Source organism: Rhipicephalus sanguineus, chromosome 8 (genome assembly GCF_013339695.2).
Source record: "Rhipicephalus sanguineus isolate Rsan-2018 chromosome 8, BIME_Rsan_1.4, whole genome shotgun sequence".
NCBI classification, from domain to species: Eukaryota; Metazoa; Arthropoda; class Arachnida; order Ixodida; family Ixodidae; genus Rhipicephalus; species Rhipicephalus sanguineus.
In genome coordinates, this window is record NC_051183.1 from 83,342,777 (window position 1) to 83,370,690 (window position 27,914).

The following is a 27,914-nucleotide window of genomic DNA, read 5'->3' on the forward strand; positions in this document are numbered from 1 at the left end:
CTGTTAGGGGTTCGGTGACTGTTTGCAGTGGGTTCCGCACCAATCCAGCAAAGAGGTTTTATTTCACTCCCCGCATAAGGAAGCGGGCCTTTTGTAGCGTTAGCTACACTGGCCTAGCCGAGCCAGTTTTGCGTGGCTCCACAAGAGCCGTGCGTCGCATGCGCGAGGATCAGTGATGTCACACAGCTGGCGCATCAGAGCCGGCACCTCCCGCGCACTCCGCCGCCGCCGCGCGCGACCCGTTCCCGCCGGTATGCGCTTTCCAGAGGAGTGATGTCGTAGGCGAAGTAGACGTACTGGCGCCGGCGCGCGCGCAGCTATTCGCCTTCGCTGTGCAGTCGCCGTCTGACACTGCGCTGGAGCCGCTTGATAGCGCCTCTGACTGGCGTTTGCCAGTGTCGTTTAGCCATGGAGCAGGAGAGCGCGAATGGTGCTCAACGGCGCAGAAGAGCGGAGAAGCTTAACTCATCGGATCCCGAAGTAGTTGCCTGGCAAAATACATGTGCCACATAATATGTATACCATGTGTGTGTCATTGGAGCAGCAGTAAGCATGATAATCAATCTAATCCTAGACAATAAGGAAAGCTAAGAACAATCAGCTGAACCTTTGCTAACGCTACGTTGTTCTGGCATAGCCGAGCTAACACAGTGCAACATTTTTTTTTCGCTTCAGGCATAGCAGCATCGGCCAGGCTGAAAATCGCGTTACCTCTTCCGTGTAGATGGTGACATCTCATTCGGTAGTGGTGCTCTTGTCTCCAGCAAAGCAGCGGCATTTTCCTTGCGAACGATGCTCGTGAAGGTATTAACGAAGGTCGTCCGAAAGAAGTCCCATGTTTCAAGGGTCGAAGCTCGGTCGTACGTCTGCAGCCAGCTCTCCGGTTCTTCAAACGACGATCATCGGAAATTCGGTGGCACCCTTGGCTGCTGCATCACGATCTTAGTAGGTGGCACAGGGGCTGTCATCGTGTGCGCGGCCGATGCGACGGTCATTGGCTGTCTAGTGTTTTCGGTAAGGGGCCTGTACTCTGGCTGTAGTCCCTTCTGCCGGCGGCTAGTTCGTTGGTACCGGTTATCTTTCGCGTCATCGTCTTGGCGGCTTGAGTTTGGGTCAGCGCACAGCGGTGGCGTCAGGATCATGAAGCAGCACCTCCACCAGATGTTGCTGGGTCGTGACATCGACAAAGGCAGCAGTCGGCGTGCCCAAAATGAAACTCTTTATTTGGCCGAATTTGTGGGCGGGAAACGGAAACTCAAACTACGCAATACACACTGCACATTGATAATGAGTCAATATTTACAACTGAAAATATTCTTTGGTTCAGATATTCATACTAGAGGTGTGCACGGGCTCCGGGTAGCCCGAAAGCCCGAACGCGGCCCACGGGCCAGGCTCGGGCGGGCCGACGTATTTTAACCTCGGGCCCGGACCGGGCTCGGGCTACTGGGAGTTTTATTGGGCCGGGCTCGGGCCCGGCGCAAAGCCCGACTCAAGACCGAAATATAGAGAATAAGCGGGAATTGTTTTCCAGCACGCATACAGCGCCTTTTCCGCGACCGCCCTTTACCGCTTTTCCTTTCCATTCACTACTTTAAACAAAAGCGGAGCCGGTAAAGCACTGCCTCTGTTGCACTCCGACAAACAGAGAAGTAACACCACCTGAGCTAGTGACGGCGCCACGAGACTGTTCGCGTTAGATTTAAGGCCAAATCCCATGTGAGTGAAAATGCACGCAACAGCGACGAGCGACCCGACGTAGATCGCCTTCGTTCAAGCTGACGCTTGCATGGGCATACCTCATAGACGTGACGGCTTTGGCGAGCGAACTCCGTTGCTGCTGACATGAGGCCGTATACTTGCTTGCTGTTTTTGCACGACAATTTGTAGCCTGTGTAATAGAGAATGTTCGTCGTGTGTCGTTTGATCATATTTGATATGCTCAATAAAGTGCCAAATTACAGGAAAACGATGTTTTGTTTTCGCAGCGAACCTTCAAAAAGCCGGGCCGCGCCCCGGATTGTGTTTTCGTACGTCGGGCCGGGCCGGGTGGGCTCGCAGCCCTTTGCCGTCGGGCTTGGGCGGGCCTTCGACAAAGTCAGCGGGCCCGGACTGGGCTCGGAAATACGGCGCGTGCACAGCTCTAATTCATACACGTACTCACGACCAGCAGAAATAGTATTTTAAAGGTACTATGATGTGTCCTCACATGAGAACATGCAGCTAGGCTACGAGCTGCTTTCGCAGGAGTCACACTTGCGCTTCAAAAATGTCGTTGGCAAAAGTAATAATAAATTAGCTATAATTGCACAATAAAAGAAACCAATCCATATAAGTAAAATAAATGCAAAGAGAGAGATACGACGATAAGCATTTCTTGAAGAAAACGTGTCCATTCTTTCCTTAGAGAAAAACAAAACTCACAACATAAGAATAGATGCCAGACTAAAAATCTGACCATCGAAACTTTTTTCGTTGCAACGAGATTCCTTCCTGTCACTGTGCAGTATGAGTTGTCACAGCTGCAACTGGGTTTGTGGAAAGAACCAAAGCACTCAGTAATTAGTGGTACACTGCACCGACCACCGGACTACCTGCTCTCGTTAGAGTAAAACGCGCTGTGGTATCGCTAGAAATACTGCTTGTTCTTCGGAAAGTGGCCACACCGATGATATATTTTCTCATCCCTCACAGTCACTGAGAAGCATCTATTTATAGGAAGAGAAGGTTAGCTTAGTCATCGGCGTCGCTTGCGCTCGTGTGCTATTTCCCCGCGATATCAACGAGCTTTGGCTACTCGGCTGCAGAATTATAGATTATCCATTGTCTTATCACCTCGTTTGTGCGACTCAACAAAATCGATGCCTTCGCAACATTTGCGCTGAGAAAGTGATTAAACATTATGAGGCAGCCCCTTTTGTTTCGAACGACATTCCTATGTAAGGACGTCATCGCTTCCATATGGTGCACTTCTCCTATATGCTATTATAAACTTCGATTAATAAAGGCCTCTGCTTTTCACTTATGCATCTCTCTTTGCGGCTCCACTGCTTGGTCGTCCTTTGAGGTTTTTGGTCCGCATAACTACACGCAAATGAAGAGAGTTATCCAGTCATCTCATTACGGTTACGTTGTCACTCGAATTACACAAGGATGTACTTCCTCGACATTAACAATTCAGGTATTTCAGGAGATTCGGTTTACATCCAAAATTCTTGTAAAACCTTCCGGCTACAAGATATACTTCTTCATGCTTGGTGCACTACCATTACACAGCAGAACACCTGTCGCATAGTGTCCTGAAATGATGACAGTTACACTTGTGCGTTTTTGCGCTATCAAATTACATTAAACACGTGTGTGCTCTTGAAGTAGGACTAAGCATCATGAACACAAATAAATATATCAGGCAAGAGAGAATGCGTGGCGGTTTCTTTTATTGGGACAAATGCTTCTGGGATATCTCCTGGAGCTGTGAGCGGGTAATTCAAACCTTATAATATCATTGGCGCTTAGTGTCAACTATGATGTAGTTTGCAAAACTCATTCTGTCCTCACTTGAGTATCATTCAGGCATGAAACAGGAAATCACCATGCGGATCCACTTAATTAGTCACTATGCATGAGAGGGTTAAAATATTTTCTCAATTTACGCAATTGTGCTCTCAAACACTTCACTGTCAGCCTAGGAGTGTAACCTACAGCTCACTGACGATTTCTTGTTAAAAATGACAGTTTCACCTCAATGACGAAGGAGTTAATGCGATAGCGAAAAATTGCAATAATATACGAACATAAGAAAACAGATTCGTTAGGGTTGTGCCGAACAAAAGAACGAGCCTTCGAAAATTCCATTTCGTCATTCAATATTATGGGAAGTAAGGCTGTCAGCTAACCTTTTTGGACCCGATTTCGCGTAACTCTACAAAACGCTGTTGTAAGAGAACACGGCCGCTCTAGGGAATGATCACTTTTCGGGCACTCTATTCATGTTGCGAGCACATCAGGTATAAGGGTATACGAGCCGTCAAGTGATGCCTGCCGAAATAGCGCCGGCGATCGCAACGGCGCCCTTGAAATCCAAGTTCACCATTGCTGCCCGGGCGCCACTTCCCCTCTCCCCTCGCATTACTTTATGCTCGCAAGACGGCCTGAGCGTTGCCTTTCTGATTAAGTAACAATCGACGGCAGGCCTTGTACGCGGGCTGATGTTATACATGCGCCATCCACGCAACGAAGGCGGTTGGCTCGTTTCTTCTCTGCTTCAGCCGCGTTCGTCGCCCCCGTACGAGCTCTTTTACTTGCGGTTGAAATATACGAAGTGCGGGGGATGTAATCGATTTGGACTTTATACGAAATATGACGGCGATGCCGACGGCAGGAATCCGTCGAGAGGGACCATATAATTGCTATCGCAATAACAGCAACCTGAGGCTAACGGAACTGAGAAAGCTGAGCACATGTTTGCTGCACTATATTGTTCAGACATCACCAAGTCGAACAGTTAAATAGCCTACAAATGTAGGGCTTATGCCGGCTACCAAGTGAGTGAGGTACGTACGGCGACTGATTCATGGCCTTTTTCCTGATAAGGGGGAAGCGCTTCCTGTAAGGTAAAGAATCAGACAATAAATATTAAGATGGATAACAAAGAATTAGATGTCGCAGATACAATCGGATAGAGCTATGAAATATGTTACATTTCAGAAGCATAGAAGCCACTACACGTGAGCTAGGGATGAAGGTATCCCACACATTCAAAGGATGAGGAAGATGATGAAAAATGGCTGAGGCCTTTGTATTAGGTTGGCAGGCTTACACCCCCAACTGCTTAAGCAATTCCCAGTTTCGAACGGCTAGTGCGATTGCTTGCTCCTGTCATGAAATACATCAATAGTGGTTAACGTTAGTTCTCGCCCGAAATGACGGCTCTATAGTTTGTTTTTTTCCGAAACTGTTTCTTACAAATGCGGGACTTTGTAATAAAATATTTGTACACTGCGGAGAATGCTTATGTTCGATTCCGCCTGGAATGCTGTATATTTTTCCGATTGTGCGTGATTGCTGTGGTGGACACCGGCGCCAATAGAAAACCCGTCCTGCTGCTTCTTTTTAATGCTTTGCTGATGTGGTCAACAGCTATTGTGACACTCAATAGGGTGGCGTGCGGATGGTCAGAGGTAGTATACAAGTATCATATTTAAGTACTGACGAATAAAGCATGATCTAATATTGCATCACGCAGTTTATTGAAGGCGGTTTAATGGCTGTCAGAGTAATGAGAATGAGGGGACTGCTACTCACAGAGCTATTACTGTTGCTTATATAACTGCTACCATTTCAAAGCAAGGGCTGCAACTTACCACTACTGCTACGCTGCATTGTGTGCAGGCATTGAGCATATGTGCCTGCGAACTGCCACGTTTCTTTCTTCACAAAGTGGCGGTGATTCAGCCTGTTTAACTCTTATACATAGTTCCGCATTTAATCGTGTTGACGTAAGCCAATGTGGCCGCTTGGGATTATTTTTCTTTTCCTTTCCTGCATATAGTGGCAATAGGCAATGCATATAGATTGGGCAGGGGTGGGGCGGGGAGGGGTGGAAGGGGCTTTTTCAAACACCAGCACGATTATATAACTTCTTAGAAGTACATTTACAGCGCAAAACCAAAGACGCGCCACAAAGAAAGAAACGACAAACACAAGCACTGGCTACCAATGACTTTATTTCGGCAGTTGTCAATGCATATAAACCTCCAAGGCAGCCTTACTGTACATGCGCCACGCAATCGACAGAAAAACAATAGTTAAACAGAGTGGAAAAAAGCGAAACAGTGTAATACATACGCGATGAAATGAAATCAAATTAAGATGAGTGCAGAGACAGAGACGTGTCGCTTATGCAAGGATGAGCCCTTTTTCTGATATGATAGGCTTCTAAAGCCAGCCGCGCATGCTCAATGCGGCTCCTGCCAAGGATCGACGTCCCTTCAAATCGTGCCTCACAATTGCAGCAAGCCTTAATATGAGCCACAAGATGGGCTCCTTTATCTGCATCCTTGTTAATTTTTCGCGCGTGTTCCCTGAACCGCTCGTTGACGCATCTTCCAGTTTGACCGACATAGGTCTTACCACACGAGAGAGGGGTGGCATAAACCAAGCCCACGGCACACGGGACGTAGGTCACCCCGTGTCGGATGTGGCACCCTCCTTTGCTCATACCGCAGTTGCGGGAGCATAGCTTGGAAAGCTTGTTCGGGGCAGACAGCGCCATAGTGAAACCATGTCTGCCTGCCATTTAGCGTTTCAGCCACTGCAGTAAAGAGCGACTTGGGGAACCTTGCAGCCAAAATTCGGCTGATCTGATTGGTGAAGCTCTCTTGCATCATGTGAGTGCACGATTTTCTAAGAGCCGATTCCATGGCCGACATCACAATTCCTCTTTTTACAATTTTTGAATGAGTAGACCTGAATGGTAACAGTTCCTTATTTGCCCGTGGTTGATAGGACCAACACACATGTCGTTCACAAAATTCGAGCATTAGTTCGAAAAACTGTAAAACGCCTTTCTGCGGGAGATCAAATGTAAAAACAAGACCTCGTTCGCGTCGGTTAAAATCATCTAAAATATTAGTCACCCAGTCCCGGTAGGAGAAGTCTAGAGATAAAACCAAAAAATCGTCGACGTACCTAAAAACCTTTAAAATCTTCCTCGTGCTAAAAACTTTGCTTAAGGAGCATCCCACATTTGCCGAAAAATATCTACAAGGATAGGAGCAAGACAGGACCCGATACATATGCCGTTACGCTGCAAATATGGCTGGTCATTAAAGACGATAAAAGTGACCTTAAGATAATACTCTAAAAGGCTTAAAAAATTGCTCACAGAAACACCGACAAAATTCTCGAGAGGCACATCTCCATAGCCCTCGATACATGCTTGCACTGAGGACATAAGCTCACGCTGGGTTACAGAATAAGACAAATCTTCTATGTAAACTGAGAAACCATACCCCACATTTGTTTTCCCGCACAAGAACTGCACCACATCATCTGAATTTTTTGTACGAAAGGGATCATTGTAGTACACTAGAGACTTCAATTTGTTCTGTAAAAACAAGCTGACATTGTGTTGCCAGCACCCATATTCACTGACGATGGTTCTAACAGGTAATTCTGTCTTGTGGGTCTTAGCCGTGAAAAACACTGTCAATGACATTCCTATGCTATTCTCTATGCTTTTCGCAAGCGACGTGAATTCCAGTTTTTTTACAAAACTCTACAAACTTTGTCTTCACTCTAACCTCCCGCTTCCCAACAGGAACAAAGGTTTTTGACATACCCTGCAGCGCTTTCTCGTTAAAAATGCCTTTTTACACTACAACAAAGCCCCCTCTTTATCAGCCTGCATGAGGGAGAGGTCGTTAGCTCTCACAAAGGACTACGTGCGCCGAACACTAACATCTGAATGCTGGGGTGGGCCTTTTCGCAACGACTTGTCTAAACTTGCTACGCCTTGAAGAAGGCATTGATCGCGGGACTCTTGCTTGGCCTTAGAAGTGATAATTCTGTTTATTGCGATCAGATCATGCGCAGGAAGATACGAAGGCATACAAAATTTAGGGCCTTTCGCCAGCAAGTGTTCTACGTCATCAGGCAGGTTAACATTTCTAAGCACCTTCACACTTTTCTTTACATTAAGAGCAGATTTTTCACCTCATCGGCACAAAACTCTCACCATACTGTTCCAATTTACTTCCGTTAGTTGAGCCGCTATTCGAACACAGGAGCGGTACCTGTTCAGAGCCAGCCACTCAGGATCAGCTGAATGGCAAAGCGCCTAATGCCAGTCCTGGAAGAGTCGCACTTTCCGCCATAGTTCCGAATGTAATAATTTGCACAGTCTCTTCACATGGGCCCAGGACAGGGTCACAGAGCCGAAAAACGTTTTCATATCTGATGGCACAAGCCCCTTACGCAGGCAGAATCCATACAGCCTAGCACGGCACGTAGCAACTACGATGTGGCTGAGGAGAGCATTGACGACAGCAGATGATGAAACAGACGGAGAAGACACGCAGAAAGAGGGACCCACTGCACTAGAAAAGAATTTCAGTAAAACTTCTTTTGGGCCTAGTTGGTTCGTAATCCTAGAAGTACATTTACAGCACAAAACTAAAGACGCGCCACAAAGAAAGAAGCGACACACACAAGCGTTGCCTATCAACTGACTTTATTTCGGCAATTGTCAATGCATATATACTTCCAAGGCAGACTTACCGCACATGCGCCACGCAATCGACATAAAAACAAAAGTGAAACAGGGTGAAAAAAGTGAAACAGTGTATAAAATACGCGATGAAATGAAATCAAACTCAGATGAGTGCTGTAAATGTACTTCTCGGATTATGAACAAACTAGGCTCAAAAGAAGCTTTACTGAAATTCATATAACTTCTGGCTGCTGCGTTTGGTACACACAAACACGGCGCCGTTCCCGTGTCTTATTCTCAACGACTTGTGCTTTAGATTATGCGCATGTATCATTTTATTGTGCTATAATTTCTTTCCATTCTAAAAAGAGACAGGGCGTGCAAACACGGACACAAGAAAGAGATCAGGACACCACAAACGCCAGCGTTTGTGGTGTCCTGATCTCTTTCTTGTGTCCGTGTTTGCACGCCCTGTCTCTTTTTAGAATGAATACGTACCAACTTGCTCAGCTCTCTGTTATTCTAATTTCTTTCCATACAGAAAAAGCTGACTCACACGACCGCATGCGAAACGGTTGCAATTGTGCCGCGGTGACATTTGTGCTTGCTTGCCATTACCATAACAAAGGAAACATTCAGTAGCGAACAGCTCTACCTGAAAGATGAGCTGTCGTAGCACACGACATTCCAGTTTATGCTTTGCCACTGTTTAATAACGCAGTGCTTCATGCATTCTTTAAGCTACTTGCGAAGATGGTGTGAAAGAGGTTGTGTTTATGCTGTTGAGCTACTTTTATTACTAGTATACGTGCAATATACGTACTTCGAAGGCGAGCGGGATCCTTCGGCGGTGTAGGGGGCTGTCCTCCTGTTACTGTGCAATAATCAGTAAGGCGTCAAGTTTCACAGACAAAGGAACATACGGTCAATGCGATCAAAGTAGTTATAAGAATATAAAGAACTTTCACAACCACGGCTATTTCGTACACAATAGGTCGTGTCCGAATTCACGTCCCAGCTGTTATTTTCTCTGGGGAACACATACGCATGGCGATGTACTGGAAGAAATTTTGCTGCTGCAGCCGGCTGAGGCGGCAGAAGCCACAAACAACTGTTGTAGCTTCAACCGTTCCGTGATTGCGATGTTTTGAACATTGTCTGTGTAACATTATCCTAGCAAACACGACATGCACGAAAAGTGGGACGCCAACAATGCCAAGCTGGTGTCTCTCCTCTCGTGTTTGTATTGTCCTGTTCGCCAATGTCATGTTACATAGCTATAACAAGAAGCAGCTAGCCCAGAGCTTTACGCTTAGTTGACATTACCCACTTCGTTGAGGCACCTTCAGTCCTGGCGGTTTACAGTAAAACGACTTCTTTTTTTTTCAGTTACTCGTAGCGTACACAAAACAAGATCGCAAACTAGGCCAGCATATTTATAGAACAGGAGTAGCCAATTTCAAAAGCGATCGAGAAACAGTCGAGAAACAATTAAAGTCAGCAACGTTCAACTAAGATGGTTTGGCCGCATATCAAATACGACAGTTTCCTGTGAATTTATGTCTCACACGAAACCGGCTTATGCAGATATTGTGTGTACAATGGTAACATAATGTATAAATATTCGTTAAAATTCCCCGCTTTTTATAGACTATTTTACGGACGGGTTTCGGTGTCGCCATGCTGGGCTGTTAACATTGCCGTGTTTTATCTTGAACAACTAAGCGAACAGTGTTACGGTGGGCGTATACACATGAAAACTGTTAGGTTGGTGATAGATATACAAAAATAAGAAAACAATCGTTTAACAGCCCATGATGGCGCCACCCGTATGCCTTACATAACATAGCCTATGCAGCGATTCCTGTGGCTGCACCGCGAAGTTACGCCGAAGCCGTCGTCGGACCCCAGGCCTTCGACGCGGCTGTGCCGCCTACGTACGTCGACGTCGTCCCCAGGCCCCGACTCCTGCCCACAATGCCCTCACAGCAGCAGCCATCTCGTCCATCCCCTTCTGCGACATGGATGGGACCCGTGAACCGCTGGCGCACTTCCGACAACCGCCCCATCTGCTTCGCGTGCGGTTGCGCTGGTCACGTCGCACGCTACTGCAATCGCATGGAGTCGCCTCGGGTCGCATCAGCCCTGCCCAGCCAATCAAGCTGACCTTATTATGACCAAGCGCCGCCTATGTCACCGACGTCCCGCCCCGCAACATCTACCAGCCGGTCACCGTCTCCACGACGTCGCTTACTGTCGCCGATGCGGCCACGTCCGGTCTCACGTGACCAGGAAAACTAGTCGTCGCAGTCCACGAGGAAAGGGCTTCGACGCTATCAAATTGCGAAAGCCCTCAGCGAAGCCCATCGAACGTGATAGACGTGTTTGTGGACGGTGTTCCCGCATCTGCCCTTATCGACACTGGAGCCGCCGTATTCGTCATGGACGCCAAACTTAGGCGATTATTGCGAAAAGTGACGACGCCACTTTCCGGTCTCTCCCTGCGTACAGCCAGCGCCCAAAGTATTCACCCTACAGCGGTGTGCACCGCGCGCATCATTATTCAAGATGCTCTGTAGGCCGTCGAATTGATCATAATTCCTGCCTGCTCTCACGATGACATCCTCGGACGGGATTTTCTCTCCCTCCACGACGCCGTCATTCATTGCGCACCAGCCGAAATAGAGCTCTCACCGTTTTCTGATTGGACGCCGGCAGACAATCCATCGGTTGCGGGCAAGGTACATGTCAAAGACGACACCAAGGTGCCTGAAAACTTGTCAATGACAGTGTCAGTCTACTGCGCAAGTCTCTCCGACTCTGTTGCACTCCTCTCGCCATCTGACTGTGTTTGCACGAGGAAAGGCTTGCTGGTGCCTTTCGCGACCGTGCAAGTCACTAAGGGCAGCACCTCTATTTTTTTATCAATCCATCCCCGTACAGTGTCACGTTGGTGCAAGGGGAATGTCTCGGTAGCGTGGAGCTCCTCGAAGACGCACAAGTTATAGACGAACCAGATGAAATGCACTGCCACAGTTCCAGTACGCTCGGTGCTGTTTCCACGTCTGGTTCATCACCCGCTGATGTATTTGGTTCCTCCATTGCTGACAACCTTACGCAAGTCCAGCGTTCCCAGCTTCTGGGCCTGTTGGAAGAATTTCGCTCTTCTTTCGATGTCGCTCAAACTTCTCTCGGCCGCACGTCCGCCGTTACGCATCGCATCGACACTGGCACCCAGCCGCCACTGCGGCAACGTCCATATCGCGTATGTCCCACAGAACGCCGTGTAATCAACGAGCAAGTCGATGAGATGCTTCGCCGCGATGTTATTCGACCTTGTAACAGCCCCTGGGCGTCTCCTGTCGTTCTTGTTGCGAAGAAGGACGGTTCAGTGCGGTTCAGTGTGGACTACCGACGACTTAACAAGATCACTCGCAAGGACGTGTATCCACTACCGCGAGTAGACGACGGGATTCACAGCCTGCAAGGAGCAGAATTCTTTTTATCTCTCGATTTGCGCTCAGGGTACTGGCAAGTACCTATGGCTGATGACGCTCGACCGAAGACCGCCTTTGTCACGCCCAACGGCTCGTACGAATTCAACGTCATGCCGTTTGGGCTGTGTAATGCGCCCGCCACCTCTGAGCGCATGATGGATACCGTTCTGCGCAACCTGAAATGGCACACATGCTTGTGCTACCTCGACGACGTCGTTGTTTTCGCTCCAGAATTATCCGCTGATCTTCAACGCCTGCGGCATGTTTTGACGCGTTTGAGCGAGGCCGGTCTGCAACTGAACCTAAAGAAGTGCCGATTTGCAGCACGGCAGCTGACAATACTCGGTTACGTTGTGTCCAAGGACGGTATTCTCCCCGATCCAGCCAAGCTTCGGGCCGTGACCGAGTTCCCCACACCTACGTCCGTCAAGGAACTGCGCAGTTTCGTAGGACTCTGTTCCTACTTTCGGCGGGAGGTTTTCGGTCGGCATAGCTGCACGCAAATGAAGAGGAGAGTTATCCAGTCATCTCATTACGGATGCGCTGTCACTCGAATTACACAAGTATGTACATCCTTATCATTCACAATTCAGGTATTTCAGGAGATCCGGTTTACGTCCAAAATTCCTGTATAACCTTCCGGCTACAAAAAATGCCAGGCCTGCGCTGAAACCGCAGCGCAGTCACAGCGAAAGCTGGAAGAGCGGCGTTTCTAGAGCCCCTTTTAAGCTCTCTTGGGGCGACAATACAAGTACTCTAGAAAGGTACCCACTACGCCATAAATCAAAATTTTTCTGAAGTTGGGAAGCACCTACTAAGCCATTATTCTTCATTCTGCGGAGAAGCGAGGCACCAGCTACACGTCGGTAAGGCATTATGTTCACTTTGTTGACGCGACGACTGATGACGATGAAGAATTATGGCTCAGCCCTTTGTAATGGGTTGGAAGGTTTAAACGGCCCACCAGTTATGTAATTTGTATTGGGTGACGCCCGGTCGCTATTTCCTTCTCCCGTCATGCTGTATACCATACGTTGACGTGGGAGAGAGACGGGGGGGGGGGCGAAGAACTTCACTGAGACCCCGAGGAAATGGATCATGCGCTTATGGGCTTCCTTGACAACCAATAGAAGTTCACTTGCGAGGAACCCACTACGCTATAAATCATTGTAATTTTACTGAGACCCCGAGGAAGTGGATCATGCGCTTATGGGCTTCCTTGACAACCAATACAAGTGCACTTGCGAGGAACCCACTATACGCTATAAATCAATGTAATTTTTTAGAAGTAGGGCAGCAGGCACTGTGCCATATTTCGTCATTCTACGGAGAGCATTGGTACCTGCTAAACGCATGTAAGGCATTATGCGCACTTTGTTGATGCTGTGCCTGATGAAAGAATTATGGCAGAGCCCTTTGTAATGGGTTGGAAGCATTCAACAACCTACTCGTTGCGCAATTCGCATTGTGTGACGCCTGGTTACAGAATTCGCGTTGTGCGACGCTTGGTGCTTATTTTACTATTCAAGCACGCTATATTGCATGTGCTAGTGTGGTTCCTTCCCGACATGAAGCCTGTATAGGACCTTTTTGCAAAGCAGTTTCAAGCACCGGCATGGCTCAGAGGTTGAATACTGGGCTCCCACGCAGAGGACCCAGGTTCGAACCTCGTTCCATCCTGGAAATTTTTTTCTTATTTCCTTTTTTTCTTATTTCGAGCGATACTGGTTACGGACACCGGCGGCGGCGGCGGCGGCGGCGGCGGACAACTACGGCGCCAAAAACGGCCGGTGAAATGATCTCATAACAGCTTTCGCTGTAAAATATACTTCTTCAAGCTTGGTGCGCTACCACTATACAGCAGAACACCTGTCGCATGGTGCCCTCAAATGATGAGAGTTAGACTTGTGCGTTTTTGCGCTATCAAATTACATTAAACACATGTGTGTGCTCTTGCAGTAGGACTAAGCTTCATGAACACAAATAAATATATTAGGCAAGAGAGAATGCGTGGCGGTTTTTTTTATTGGGAAAAATGCTTCTGGGATATCTCCTGGCGTTGTGGGCGGGTAATTCAAACCTTATAATATTATTGGCGCTTAGTGTCATCTATGATGTAGTTTTCAAAACTCATTCTGTCCTCACTTGAGTATCATTCAGGCATGAAACAGGAAATCACCATGCGGATCCACTTAATTAGTCACTATGCATGAGAGGGTTAAAATATTTTCTCAATTTACGCAATTGTGCTCTCAAACACTTCACTGTCAGCCTAGGAGTGTAACCTACAGCTCACTGACGACTTCTTGTTAAAAATGACAGTTTCACCTCAATGACGAAGGAGTTAATGCGATAGCAAAAAATTGCAATAATATACGAACATAAGAAAACAGATTCGTTAGGGTTGTGCCGAACAAAAGAACGAGCCTTCGAAAATTCCTTTTCCTCATTCAATATTACGGGAAGTAAGGCTGTCAGCTAACCTTTTTGGATCCGATCTCGCGTAACTCTACAAAACGCTGTTGTAAGAGAACACGGCCGCTCCAGGGAATGATCACTTTTCGGGCACTCTATTCGTGTTGAGAGCACATCAGGTATAGGGGTATACGAGCCGTCAACTGATGCCTGCCGAAATAGCGCCGGCGATCGCAACGGCGCCCTTGAAATCAAAGTTCACCATTGCTGCTCGGGTGCCACTTCCCCTCTCCCCTCGCATTCATTTATGCTGTCAAGAAGGCCTCAGCGTTTCCTCTCTGATTAAGTAACAATCGACGGCAGGCTTTGCGCAAGGGATGATGTTATACATGCGCCATCCGCGCAACGGAGGCGGTTGGTTCGTTTCGTCTCTGCTTCAGCCGCGTTCGTCGCCCCCATACGAGCTGTTTTACCTGTGGTTGAAATATACGAAGTGCGGGGGTTGTAATCGATTTGCACTTGATACGAAATACGACGGCGACGCCGACGGCAGAAATCCGTCGAGAGTGACCATATGATTGCTATCGGAATAAAAGCAACCTGAGGCTGACGGAACTGAGAAAGCTCAGCACATGTGTGTCGCAATATATTGTTCAGAAATCACCGTGTGGAACAGTTAAATAGCCTACGAATATAGGACTTATGCCGGCTACCAAGTGAGCGAGGTACGTACGGCGACTGATTCATGGCCTTTTTCCTGATAAGGGGGAAGTGCTCCCCGTAAGGTTAAAAAATCTGACAATAAATATTAAGATGGAAAACAAAGAATTAGATACAATCGGATAGATCTATGAAATATGTTACATATCAAAAGCACAGAAGCTGCTACACGTGAGCTAGGGATGAAGGTATCCCAAAAAATTCGGCAGATCCCACGTACCGTGGGAGTCAATGTTATGCGAAGCATGCGGCGGGTAGGTGACTGTGGCGTACCGTTTTTGCTGAGCGACACGTTACAAAATGGCGCTAAAGATTTGTATAAATTTTATACGCACACTTATATATGTTGAAGAGCCACATATGTGTTATATAACCAGTTGTTTACGGTTGGGTAACGCTGCCAATGGCAACGTGGGTATTATACCAACACAAGAAGCGGTAAGCTGATACGTTGTGCTTATACTTGTCCCTTATGATGGAGAACGCACGAACGTTTCACGAACCCGTGTGCATGTGTGGAAGAGGTTCTTGACAGTTCTTGAACAAGGGCATCATCACCGTGATCAGTGAGCACCAGCAGCTGGTCATGACTTGTTATAGGATCCGGTCGTGATCGTGGCCACGAGGGGTCTATGTGTAGTGAAGTATGTGGTATAGTAGAGCTGTTGGAATTCGTGGATGCCTCGGTCATTTCGTCGACAAATTGTGTGTCGACAGAGCCGGTGACATGTCGGAACCTGAAGCCACCCTTCGCGTTGGTGAGGTATAGGCCGTCGATGCTGGTAGGCCTGGGTAGTGCTACGTAGACCAACATCAGTGGGTGGTGTTTGTCGTATTTGTAGACTACCTGGGCGTATGTGGCCTACGTAGCCTAGTCTACAAAGCGGCTGTCAATCAATCTGGCATCATCCTCGGTCAGCATGAGGCCATCGCCCAGCCTCGTAAGAAATGAAGAGGACACTGCGTCGTTCTGGCGGACTAAGTGCACTTAACGGTGCGGTGCTGTGGATATCATATGTAACTTTCGTTAATGTATTCCTCCGGGGTCGAGCAATGCTTCAGTACAGCTTGCTGAATCAATCATAGGAATACAAACGTAATGTTTATTACACTACTATAAAAGCGGAGCCAACACTGGAACTACAGATGTTAATCTGATATGACGCCTGTATCGTAGGAGTAGACATCGTAGGAGTATCATGTAGTGTTTATTGCTTTCTTGTAAAATTACGTAGCCAGCACCACAACCACAATTGACGTTGCACCGATATTACGCCCGCGTAGGCTGTTTTTACAAACCAATTTATGGACCTGGCGTGGCTCAGTGGTAGAATACCTGATTGCCACGCAGAATGCTTGGGTTCGACTCCTGCTGGGATCCTAATTTTCATTCTTTCCATTCGTTGAGTCAACGCGGCCGATGTTGGTTTTCCGTAACGCTATAGCATTTAAGTTAACAATGTCTGTTCTCGCCGTTCCTGGGTAGATATAAACTGTCAATCACCTGTGGCGCATACCCGTACACCGCGGCCCGTGGTAAAGGCGTATGCGCCACACGTGTCTAGTGGAAAGGGTTTGACGACGTAGGCGACAAGATTTTAACGTTATTCATGTCATGACCCGGCAGTCGTATTCGTCAAATCCTCTTACCCTCCCATGCAAATTTTGGTCTACACCAAGTTAAGGAGGTGATCATGAGAGCACCCAGACGTAGGCGGCTAGATAGTTAGATAGATAGATAGATAGATAGACAGATAGATAGATAGATAGATATATACGTAGATAGAAACGCTCAAAGTGCCAGAGGTTCGCTAAGAAATGCTTCGCATTTAATAATAACACATAAAATTCACAGGCGGGAACCGAACACTCAGGACAGTTACAGCGTCAGCTGGAGGATGGCTTTCTTACAGCCCGTTTAAACATTCTCAGGGCCCCTAGTGCAAGTACAGTTGGGAAATGCTTGCTACGCCATAATTCATCATCATTTTGGGAACGGGCAATCAACCCAGCGCGCGTATATATTGCAATATATGCAACCACGTAGCTGTATATTTCTTGATTCAAAGGATGAGGATGATGATGAAAAATGGTTGAGGCCTTTGTATTAGGTGGGCAGGCTTACACCCCCAACTCCTCAAGCAACTTCCATTTTCGAACGGCTAGTGCGATTGCAGGCTCCTGTCATGAAATACAGCAATAGTGGTTAACGTTACTTCTCGCCCGAAATGAGGGCTGTATAGTTTGTTTTTCCGAAACTGTTTCTTACAATTGCGGGACTTTGTGGTTGATTATTTGTATTCTGCGGAGAATGCTTATGTTTGACTACACCTGGAATGCTGTATATTTTTCAGATTGTGCGTGATAGCTGTGGTGGACACCGGCGCCAATAGAAAACCCGTCCTGCTGGTTCTGTTTAATTCTTTGCTGATCTGGTCAACAGCTATTGTGACACTCAATAGGGTGGCGCGCGGATGGTCAGAGGGAGTACACAAGTATCATATTTAAGTACTGACGAAGAAAGCATGATCTAATATTGCATCGCGCAGTTTACTGAAGGCGGTTTAATGGCTGTCAGAGTAATAAGAATCAGGGAACTGCTACTCACAGAGCTATTACTGTTGCTAATATAACTGCTACCATTTCACAACAAGGGCACCGACTACCACTACTGCTACGTTACAGTGTGTGCAGGCATTCAGCATAAGTGCCTGCGAACTGCCACGTTTCTTTCTCCACGGACTAGGGGCGATTCAGCCATGTTTAACTCTTATACATATTTACACATTTGGTCGTGTTAAGACATAGAGCGAATGTGGCCGCTTGGGTATATTTTTTTTCTTTTCCTGCATACAGTGGCAATATGCAATGACTATAGATTGGGCAGCGGGGGGGGGGGGATTTTTCAAACTCCAGCATGACCATATAACTTCTTTGAAGTACATTCACAGCTCAAGACCAAAGACGCACCACAAAGAAATGACACGCACAAGTGCTGGCTATCAACTGACTTTATTTCGGCAATTGTCAATGCATATATACCTCCAACGCAGCCTTACTCTTACTGCACATGCGCCACGCAAATGACAGAAAAACAAAAGTTAAACAGAGTGAAAAAAAAGCGAAACAGTGTATTACATACGCGATGAAATGAAATCAAACTCAGATGAGTGCAGGGACTGAGACGTGTCGTTTATGCAAAAATGAGCCCTTTTTCTGATATGATAGGCTTCTAAAGGCAGCCGCGCATGATCATTGTGGCTCCTGCCAAGGATCGACGTCTCTTCAAATCGTGCCTCACAATTGCAGGAAGCGTTAACATGAGCCACAAGATGGGCTTCTTTATCTGCATTCTTGTTTATCTTTCCTGCGCGTTCCCTGAGCCGCTCGTTGACGCATCTTCCAGTTTGACAGACATAGGTGTTACCACAGAAGAGCGGGATGGCATAAACCACGCCGACGGCACACGGGACACGCGACGGCACGGCCACGTGTCGGATTTGGCACGCTCCTTTGCTCATACCGCAGTTGCGGGAGCATAGCTTGGAAAGCTTGTTCGGGGCAGACAGCGCCATAGTGAAACCATGTCTGCCTGCCATTTAGCGTTTCAGCCACTGCAGTAAAGAGCGACTTGGGGAACCTTGCAGCCAAAATTCGGCTGATCTGATTGGTGAAGCTCTCTTGCATCATGTGAGTGCACGATTTTCTAAGAACCGATTCCATGGCCGACATCACAATTCCTCTTTTTACAATTTCTGAATGAGTAGACTTAAATGGTAACAGTTCCTTATTTGGCCGTGGTTGATAGGACCAACAGACATGTCGTTCACAAAATTCGAGCATTAGTTCTAAAAACTGTAAAACGCCTTTCTGCGGGAGATCAAACAAATGTAAAAACAAGACCTCGTTCGTGTCGGTTAAAATCATCTAAAATATTAGTCACCGAGTCCTGGTAGGAGGAGTCTAGCGATATTAAAACCAAAAAATCGTCGACGTACCTAAAAACCTTTAAAATCTTCCTCATGCAAAAAGCTTTGCTTAAGGAGCATCCCACATTTGCCGAAAAAATATCTACAAGGATAGGAGCAAGACAGGACCCGATACATATGCCGTTACGCTGAAAATATGGCTGGTCATTAAAACGATAAAAGTGACCTGAAGATAATACTCTAAAAGGCTCAAAAATTGCTCACAGAAACACCGACAAAAGTCTCGAGAGGCACATCTCCATAGCCCTCGATACATGCTTGCACTGAGGACATAAGCTCGTGCTGGGTACAGAATAAAACAAATCTTCGATGTCAACTGAGAAACCATACCCCACATTTGTTTTCCCGCACAAGAACTGCACCACATCATCTGAATTTTTTGTACGAAAGGGATCATTGTAGTACACTAGAGACTTCAATTTGTTCTGTAAAAACAGGCTAACATTGTGTTGGCAGCACCCAGATTCACTGACGATGGTTCTAAAAGGTAATTCTGTCTTGTGGGTCTTAGCCGTGAAAAACACTGTCAATGACATGCCTATGCTATTCTCTATGCTTTTCGCAAGCGACGTTAATTCCAGTTTTTTTACAAAACTCTACAAACTTTGTTTTCACTCTAACCTCCCGCTTCCCAACAGGAACAAAGGTTTTTGACATAGCCTGCAGCGCTTTCTCGTTAAAAATGCCTTTTTACGCTACAACAAAGCCCCCTCTTTATCAGCCTGCATGAGGGAGAGGTCGTTAGCTCTCAGAAAGGACTACGTGCGCCGAACACTAACATCTGAATGCTGGGGTGGGCCTTTTCGCAACGACTTGTCTAAAATTGCTACGCCTTGAAGAAGGCATTGATCGCGGGACTCTTGCTTCGCCTTATAAGTGATAATTCTGTTTATTGCGATCAGATCATGCGCAGGAAGATACGAAGGCATACAAAATTTAGGGCCTTTCGCCAGCAAGTGTTCTACGTCATCAGGCAGGTTAACATTTCTAAGCACCTTCACACTTTTCTTTACATTAGGAGCAGATTTTTCACCACATCGGCACAAAACTCTCACCATACTGTTCCAATTTACTTCCGTTAGTTGAGCCGCTATTCGAACACAGGAGTGGTACTTGTTGAGAGCCAGCCACTCAGGATCAGCTGAATGGCAAAGCGCCCAATGCCAGTCCTGGAAGAGTCGCACTTGCCGCCACAGTTCCGAACGTAATAATTTGCACAGTCTCTTGACATGGGTCCAGGACAGGGTCACAGAACCGGAAAAGCGCTTTCACATCTGACGGCACAAGCCCCTTGCGCAGGCAGAATCCATACAGCCTAGCACGGCACGTAGCAAGTACGATGGGGCTGAGGAGGGCATTGACGACAGCAGATGGTGAAACAGACGGAGAAGACACGCAGAAAGAGGGACCCACTGCACTAGAAAGGAATTTCAGTAAAACTTCTTTTGGGCCTAGTTGGTTCATAATCCTAGAAGTACATATACAGCGCAAAACCAAAGACGCACCACAAAGAAAGAAACGACACACAAAAGCGCTGTCTATCAACTGACTCTATTTCGGCAATTGTCAATGCATATATACCTCCAAGGCAGCCTTACCGCGCATGCGCCACGAAATCGACATAAAAACAAAAGTGAAACAGAGTGAAAAAATGTGAAATAGTGAATTACCTACGCGATGAAATGAAATGAAACTCAGATGAGTGTTGTAAATGTATTTCTAGGATTATGAACAAACTAGGCCCAAAAGAAGTTTTACGGAAATTCATATAACTTTTGGCTGCTGCGTTTGGTACACACAAACACGGCGCCGTTCCCGTGTCTTATTCGCAACGACCTGTGCTTTAGATTATGCGCATGTGTCATTTTATTGTGTTATAATTTGTTTCCATTAAAAAAAAGCTTACTCACCAGAGCGCATGCGAAACGGTTACAATTGTGCCGCGGTGACATTTGTGCTTGCTTGCCATTACCATAACAAAGGAAACATTCAGTAGCGAACAGCTCTACCTGAAACATGAGCTGTCGTGGCACACGACATTCCAGTTTCTGCTTTGCCACTGTTTAATAACGCAGTGCTTCATGTATTCTTTAAGCTTCTTGCGAAGATGGTGTGAAAGAGATTGTGTTTATGCTGTTGAGCCACTTTTAATGGTAGAGTAAGCGCAATATACGTACTTCGAAGGCGAGCGGCGTCCTTCGGCGGTGTAGGTGGATGTCCTCCCGTTACTGTGCAATAATCAGGAAGGCGTCAAGTTTCACAGACAAAGGAACATACTTTTAATGCGATCAAAGTAGTTATAAGAAGATAAAGAACTTTCACAAACACAGCAATTTCGTACACATATAGGTCGTGTCCGAATTGACGTCCCAGCTATTATTTTCTCTGAGGAACACATACGCATGGTGATGTACTGGAAGAAATTTTGCTGATGCAGCCGGCTGAGGCGGCAGGAGGCAAAAACAACTGTTATAGCTTCAAACATTCCGTGATTGCGATGTTTTGAACATTGTCTATGTAACATTATCCTAGCGAACACGACATGCGCGAAAAGTGAGACACCAACAATACCAAGCTGGTGTCTCTCCTCTCGTGCTTGTCTTGTCCTGTTCTCCAATGTTATGTTACATAGCTATAACAAAAAGCAGCTAGCCCAGAGCTTTACGCTTAGTTGACATTACCCACTTCGTTGAGGCACCTTCAGTCCTGGTGGCTTACAGTACGGCTTCTTTTTTTTCAGTTACTCGTAGCGTGCACAACAGGATCGTAAACTAGGCTAGCATATATATAGAACGGGAGTAACCAATTTCAAAAGCGATCGAGAAAGTCGAGAAACAATTAAGTGTGGTCCCTGAAAGTCAGCAACGTTCACATAAGATGGTTTGGCCGGATATCAAATACGACAGTTTCCTGTGAATTTTTATTTATTTATTTATCATAGTACCCACAGCGCCCAAGGGAATTACAGTGGGGGGGGGGGGGGGGAAGAATATATTTAGATACAGAATACAGATTCCGACACTTCAACAATACAATAAACACAATTCACTGTCAACTTACGTAGTGATACATGTGATATACACAATGTAACTCGGGTTCAAAGTACAGTTTTGGCCTTACACAACCGCGCGAGTACACTACTGGAGACCCAGCAGTGAACTTTAAAATGCTTCATGTGAAGTAATTTCTGCTACTTCAGGAGACACACGAAACCGGCTTATGGAGACAGTACGTATACAATGTTAACATAATATATAAATATTCGTTAAAATTTCCCGCTTTTTATAGACTATTTTACGGACGCGTTTCGGCGTCGCCATGCTGGCCTGTTAACATTGCCGTGTTTTATCTTGAACAACTAAGCGAACAGTGTTACGGTGGGCGTATACACATGAAAACTATTGGGTTGGTGATAGATATAGAAAAATAGGAAAACCTTCGTTTCACAGCCCATGATGGCGCCGCCCATATGCTTACATAACATACCCTATACACGTGGACAATGTTTTCTGAAAATGAAGGGACAGATACGTGGGCGGAGCTTGTGCACATGTCCTCCTGCACGAAGGTATTGTGGTTTGGCGCACTTTTTTTATAGCTGTGGAAGCTGGATCCTGACGGTGGACGATCGGCACGGTTCTTTGCTTGAGCCGCTATCCTCGGCCGGCCTCGGGCGCTTTCACTCGCACTTAGGACATATGACGCGCGGGATGACGCCATCTCCTTTGTCTCAATGCGGAATCTCATGGAGAAGGTAAATTTACGCCTGGATTGTCCACATATATTCTATCGAAATGATACACAGCACTGTGGAACCTTTTCCTTGATTTTAGGGTGTTTTCTAGGTTTGCATAAGGCACATCACACACCACGAAACGGAGGATCTTAACGACCGTAGGCGTGAAGCCGTTATGGAAATTATCCAACCAAGCAGCGACAAAAAGGGCGAACTAATTTGTACGCATGTCGGGGATATCCTTGTCGACGGCTTTATAAAACATTTAAAAAGCTCGCGGATATCCCCAGGCGTTGTATCAAATAAAATGTCTGAACGATGTTGTCGTTAAATACCGCAAGCAGAACAACATCAATGTAAGAAGACGTGTACCCGCTGCCGTGTATCATGAGTTCTTTAGATATTCGACGGCGTTCTTCATATTTGTTTTATTTTTGAATAGAAAAGACCGGTCTCCCGGTGTATTTTACTGTTCTGTGTATCCTCATTTCGTGTTAGGTAAGCCACGACACACCTCCAGGAAATGACGGGCACTGTTCGTAATGGACTGAAGCGTAATAATTTTCCCGTGCATCTTTATCACCTAATCGCCTCGTATGAGCCGTTTCAGTAACGTCTTCTTCGTCAGCACAAGGTCCTTGGAACAGCCCGATCTTCCCACGAGATAATAACGCGATGGCGTTAAAGAGCTCGTTTCGCAGAAATTCTGACATCTGTGTGGACGTCATTGGTGGTGAGCGAAAAATCTGCGTTAACCGTGACCAAAAAATCGAGAAAGATACAAATAAGACAAAATAATCAAATCTGAGGATAAAAGTGAGAACCGAACTCAGGCCTTCTGCGTGGTAAGCAGGTGTTCTACTGCCATTGCCTCAAAGTACAACGGAAGGAAAAATCGCAGCATATCCACGGAGTGAATTATGATGAGTGGGCGAAGCTGCGGAGGTTCATCGGTAAACCGTGAATCTTCCGTGAATTCTGCCCAGTACATCATCACCGACGTGAGATCGGGCGCGTTTATACTAAAGGTTCGATGAGTTATGACGACTTGCAGCTCACTTTAATTTTACATGTACGCTGTGAATTTTCATTGTTTAGAAAACCATTGCTTTAGAAAACACCTTGCGTCTTTCGTTAAGCAGCTGGCGTCTTTTTCGTTTTGCTTTAGAAACATCTGGCGTTCTTTCGTTTTGTTTTTACAAAACATCTGGCGTCTTTCGTTGGTTTATTTCATCAATCAACGGCGTTTTGAACAAAATTTTTATTGTTTAATCACGCACAGGAGAAATCTCACTAGGCACTACCTTGGAGGTAAACAATGGCTGCTAATGGGAATGAGAGACAGAAGAAGTCGGCTTTTAGCTAACACTTACACTTCTACAGAGACAGAAGAATTCGGCTTTTAGTTAACGCGCACGCTGCGAATTTTTTATTGTTCAACAACGCACAGGAGAAATCTCCCACCGGCACCACCTTGGAGGTCAAAGGGTAAGACTTGTTACTCACTACTACGAGCACGACGAGGGACGAACGGGTGCCGCCTTAAGGAGCTTCGCCCCTAAAACATATGAATGCCATGTAGTGGGAGGAGTCTCCTTAACGCATGCAATAATGGGTGGCAGAAGGGTACAATCAAACCATGTCTGAAAACATCTGATTAGCGCTACCAGTGGATGTTTTAAAGGCCCACCCATTACACAGCGCTCAGACATATTAATACTGGTCATCAGCAAAAGCTTCAACAAAATGAGCCGGTGCGTAGTTTCGTGTGGCCCTAAGAACGCATGGTGGGCCTTTTGCTGATTGGTAAAAGGCAGAATTAAAGGGTAGTGGGCGTTGCGCAACCGTACTTGCATAGGCATTCTAGGATAGTTTAAAAGGGCTGGTGTTATGCGCACAGACGTTAGTTTCCTTGCGGCATGATTAAGGCAGTCCCGGGTGGCGCGGGGTCTCCCCTGCGTCTTTTCTGGACCCAAATAAAGTTCGCATCTTCATCATCATCATCATCGTCATCATGTACCGGGAACCGAAACGAGGCCAGCAGCTGATAAGGGCATGCGCACGCGGCCCGATTAAGCTATCACGTTGTCCTCTTGAGGGTGAGGCTCAACCGTCCTAAAAATTTTTAAACAAGTACTGCGCTACTTTTAAAAGCGAAGCTGTTTTAATCGAGTCTTCCCCGTTCGCTGATGGTGTAGCGCTGGTTCGACATGAAGGGGAGAGCTGTGCCGTGACGAGAGTGGCGAGGCTGTAGCTTGACGGTAATTGTTAACCAATCAGAGGCGCGCCAAGAGCGGAGGTGTTGAGGCTCATTGGAAACGGAGTAACAATTTTAGTCGCGCCAGGAAGGGGGAGTGTGAGGCTCGGCGGATTGGGCAAACCAAATTCGGCGAGATTGAGGCTCAGCGTACGAATCGAGGCATACTGCGAGAAGTAGGTCAGTGTGTGCCTCGGTGTAGTGTAATAGGAGGGCGTCGGTTCTTCGGGAGCTTGCACTTCCACAGTTGCCCAGGCTGCCTGCACTCCTGAGGAAGAAGCCACCCGACGTGAGCGGCAGTGAGAACTCACGGGGGAACGGGCACATCCTCGCGGAGCCAACCCTGATTTTCGCGCAAGAAAGGGCGAAGCTGAGCGCCAGCGGGTGATACTTGCAAAATACACAAACACGAATGCCACACGAGGTAGGGAGGAGGGGCTTCGCTGTTTCTACAGTGTTGGCGATGGGAATCTGGCTGGAATATTTTTAGGATGTGTAAATTTCATCGGGCATATCCTAAGCAATTGATGGTTCTTAAAGGGATACTGAAGTGGTTTTACAATTCGGTAAAACTTTGTCGTTAACAAGGACCAACATTATTGTTGACGATGGCGTAATTTTTTTCGCTGTTGTGGCAGCAGGAGCTTTAAAATACGCGAAAGAAAAGTTCGTCTTGCTCCGCCCACGCGAACGCGCCGAAAGTGTGGGCGTGAGCGGAACTACGTCATCGTCGGTAGTTTTGGCCACGGTGGTAGAATAACAGGTGGCCCGACGCGCCGCTCCGCCCATAGAGTTTCCTAAAATTAACTAGAGGGGACACTGGCGCTGCTATCGTTCAGCCACCATGGGAACGATGGGTAGTACACAAATTTGCCTAATCTTCGTGCTTACGGCTTCGAACGCACTTGTGGCTTTGTTTATTGCTGTGTTTTCGTTTTCTTTCGGACAAAAGAATACATCGCTGTGAACTTTGTGACCAGATTTGAATTGGTGAACCTAAAAAAGTTAAAGTGGTGAAGTGGAACTGCTGACTTTTGCTGAACTTCATTTTGCGACAAAGCGAACGCAGGCGACGCGAAGCCGAACGGAGCCGAAAGAACGAAGTTTAGACAAATCTGTGTACTACCCATCATTCCCATGCTGGCTGAAACGCCATGCGTTGCAGCTCCCATAGACACCAGCGCCAGAGTTCCCTCTAGTAAGTATTGTAAGAAACTCTATGGCTCCGCCAATGCGCCGCGCGTGTCACGGAGGTGCTCGAGTTGCCGCCGCTTTTCCGCAAGGTGGCAGCAGGTATACTCTGGGCCGATATCTCCGCTCCGGCGCATTTGAAAGCATGTGGCCAGTGTGCGTTGCGAGCATTTAAACTGCAATTTACATCTTTAACTTTTGAGAAAGAGATCCGTGGTGTATTTATCACACCAGAGAGGCCTAGAGCAACACTGAAGAGTTTCCGTCGCTTAGAACGGACGCGCCACTAATGAAAGCATGCAACGCAACCAGCGTTACAGCCGCGTCTCTTCCTTTCTGCTTGGTCATCTTCGGTAAATGCGGAGGCGTCCGTGGGTGCAAGCGTCCGAAGAGCAAGAGCGCCCCTATGTGACGCAACCAGCGTCGCAAAGTCGCAATCAGCCTTCGAGTCATGATCACGGCCAGATCACTGTGGTCGTGATTAGGTGATCCCATGGCTTGAGATCCGCTATGATGCGTCGCGTTTGTTGCGCTCTGTCAAAGCAACGTGCGCGACCGCATCGGTGTTTCCGCTCACTTTGTAAGCTGGAACCACGGATGAAACCACGGTGGCTCGATCTGTGCCGCTGATGCGGCGGCCACCATGGGACGAAAATGCTTCACTCCAAATTGCAAATCTGGCTACAAAACGTGCAAAGAAAAGCTGTCGTTTCTCCGCGCCGAAAGACGAAAAGCTACTGCAGTTGTGGAGAAATGCAATTCCATGGAAAGACCGCCAGCTAGAGTCCTCCGACATACATACGATAATGTGAAAACCAAATGCTTTTTTTTTACTCTGTACACTCGCCGGTAGAAATTTTCACGCTTTCGAAAAAAAAGAAAAATACGCGCACGTCTCTTGCAATCGGCACCCTGTGACAGTCATACCGGGACTACCCGCGTCGATTAAAAAATTTTAAGCTTCATAAAGCCTGGCGCTCTTACTTTTGCGGTCGAAGCTGGCAGACAGCCACTACAAGCTAGTAAAAGCACAAACAACCGTTTAAAGCCACAAAATTAGCTAGAGAAACCGGTTTTTAGAGCACAGCGAGAGCTTGCGGTGCGCGTCTTTCGGCCCCAAAACTCGTCATGCACCTAGCGGCGGCCGCGAGCAACTCGAGCAGTATGGCGACACGCTCGCGGCGCTCGATGGGCCACCAGTTTTATTCTACCACCGTGGCTTCGCTGGAGTCGTGGCCTCCGTGACAACTTCTGGCTGCGCGCGTTGGTGGAACGAATCGCGAAGGCCATGCTTTTACAGAGCTGATGGCGCCGATGACGCGGCACACCGAAGTTGACGTCATCGCCTTCGCTCAGCAGTTCAAGTAGAGTGACCTAGATTAGGGGGAGTGTCCAAAGCGCCGGCTCCCGCGTGGGCCTTTTGCCGTGAACTCCCGCGCCGCGCCGCTGCTGCGCCGGACCCGTGGGCTTTTCGCGCTCGGGAAGCGCGCGGAAAGCGAGGGGCGTCTGCTACACGCTGTAGATTTTTGCGCCGCGGTTCCACACAGGGCACTTGAAGTCTACTTAACTTTTATAATGCGGTGCGGAATGGAGCTTATCCATCTTTAAACGTTGTGTTGGTGCTGGGGCAACAACAGAGTGCAAAAGATCATGTGTCAAGCGGCATCAGCGTGGTCTAGTTCCGGTCACAAAGTTCGAGAACGTTGGTGCGTGTGTAAAAACGTGCAAAACGGACACGCACAAGCAAAGAACGAAAAAAAACCTTATTCGCACGAGTAATCGGGCAATAGCATCACGCATGCACGAATTAGGAGTAATAAAAAAATTAAATTGCACGCGCAGTCAGCTGAAACATTTGCGCGCAGTGGCCGCTTCACACTACGAGCTTTTTACTCGT

General features: G+C 47.1%; 1 long non-coding RNA gene across 1 annotated transcript; it reads right to left on the minus strand.

Moving 5' to 3' along the window:
- Positions 1-7,526: 7,526 nt before the first annotated feature.
- On the minus strand, positions 7,527-20,364 carry LOC125759688 (uncharacterized). Its single transcript, XR_007417309.1, has 2 exons — positions 19,947-20,364; positions 7,527-7,796 (listed from the first exon to the last, which is right to left on the minus strand). It is a non-coding gene; the product is annotated as an uncharacterized LOC125759688 (long non-coding RNA).
- Between the last annotated feature and the right edge of the window lie 7,550 nt (positions 20,365-27,914).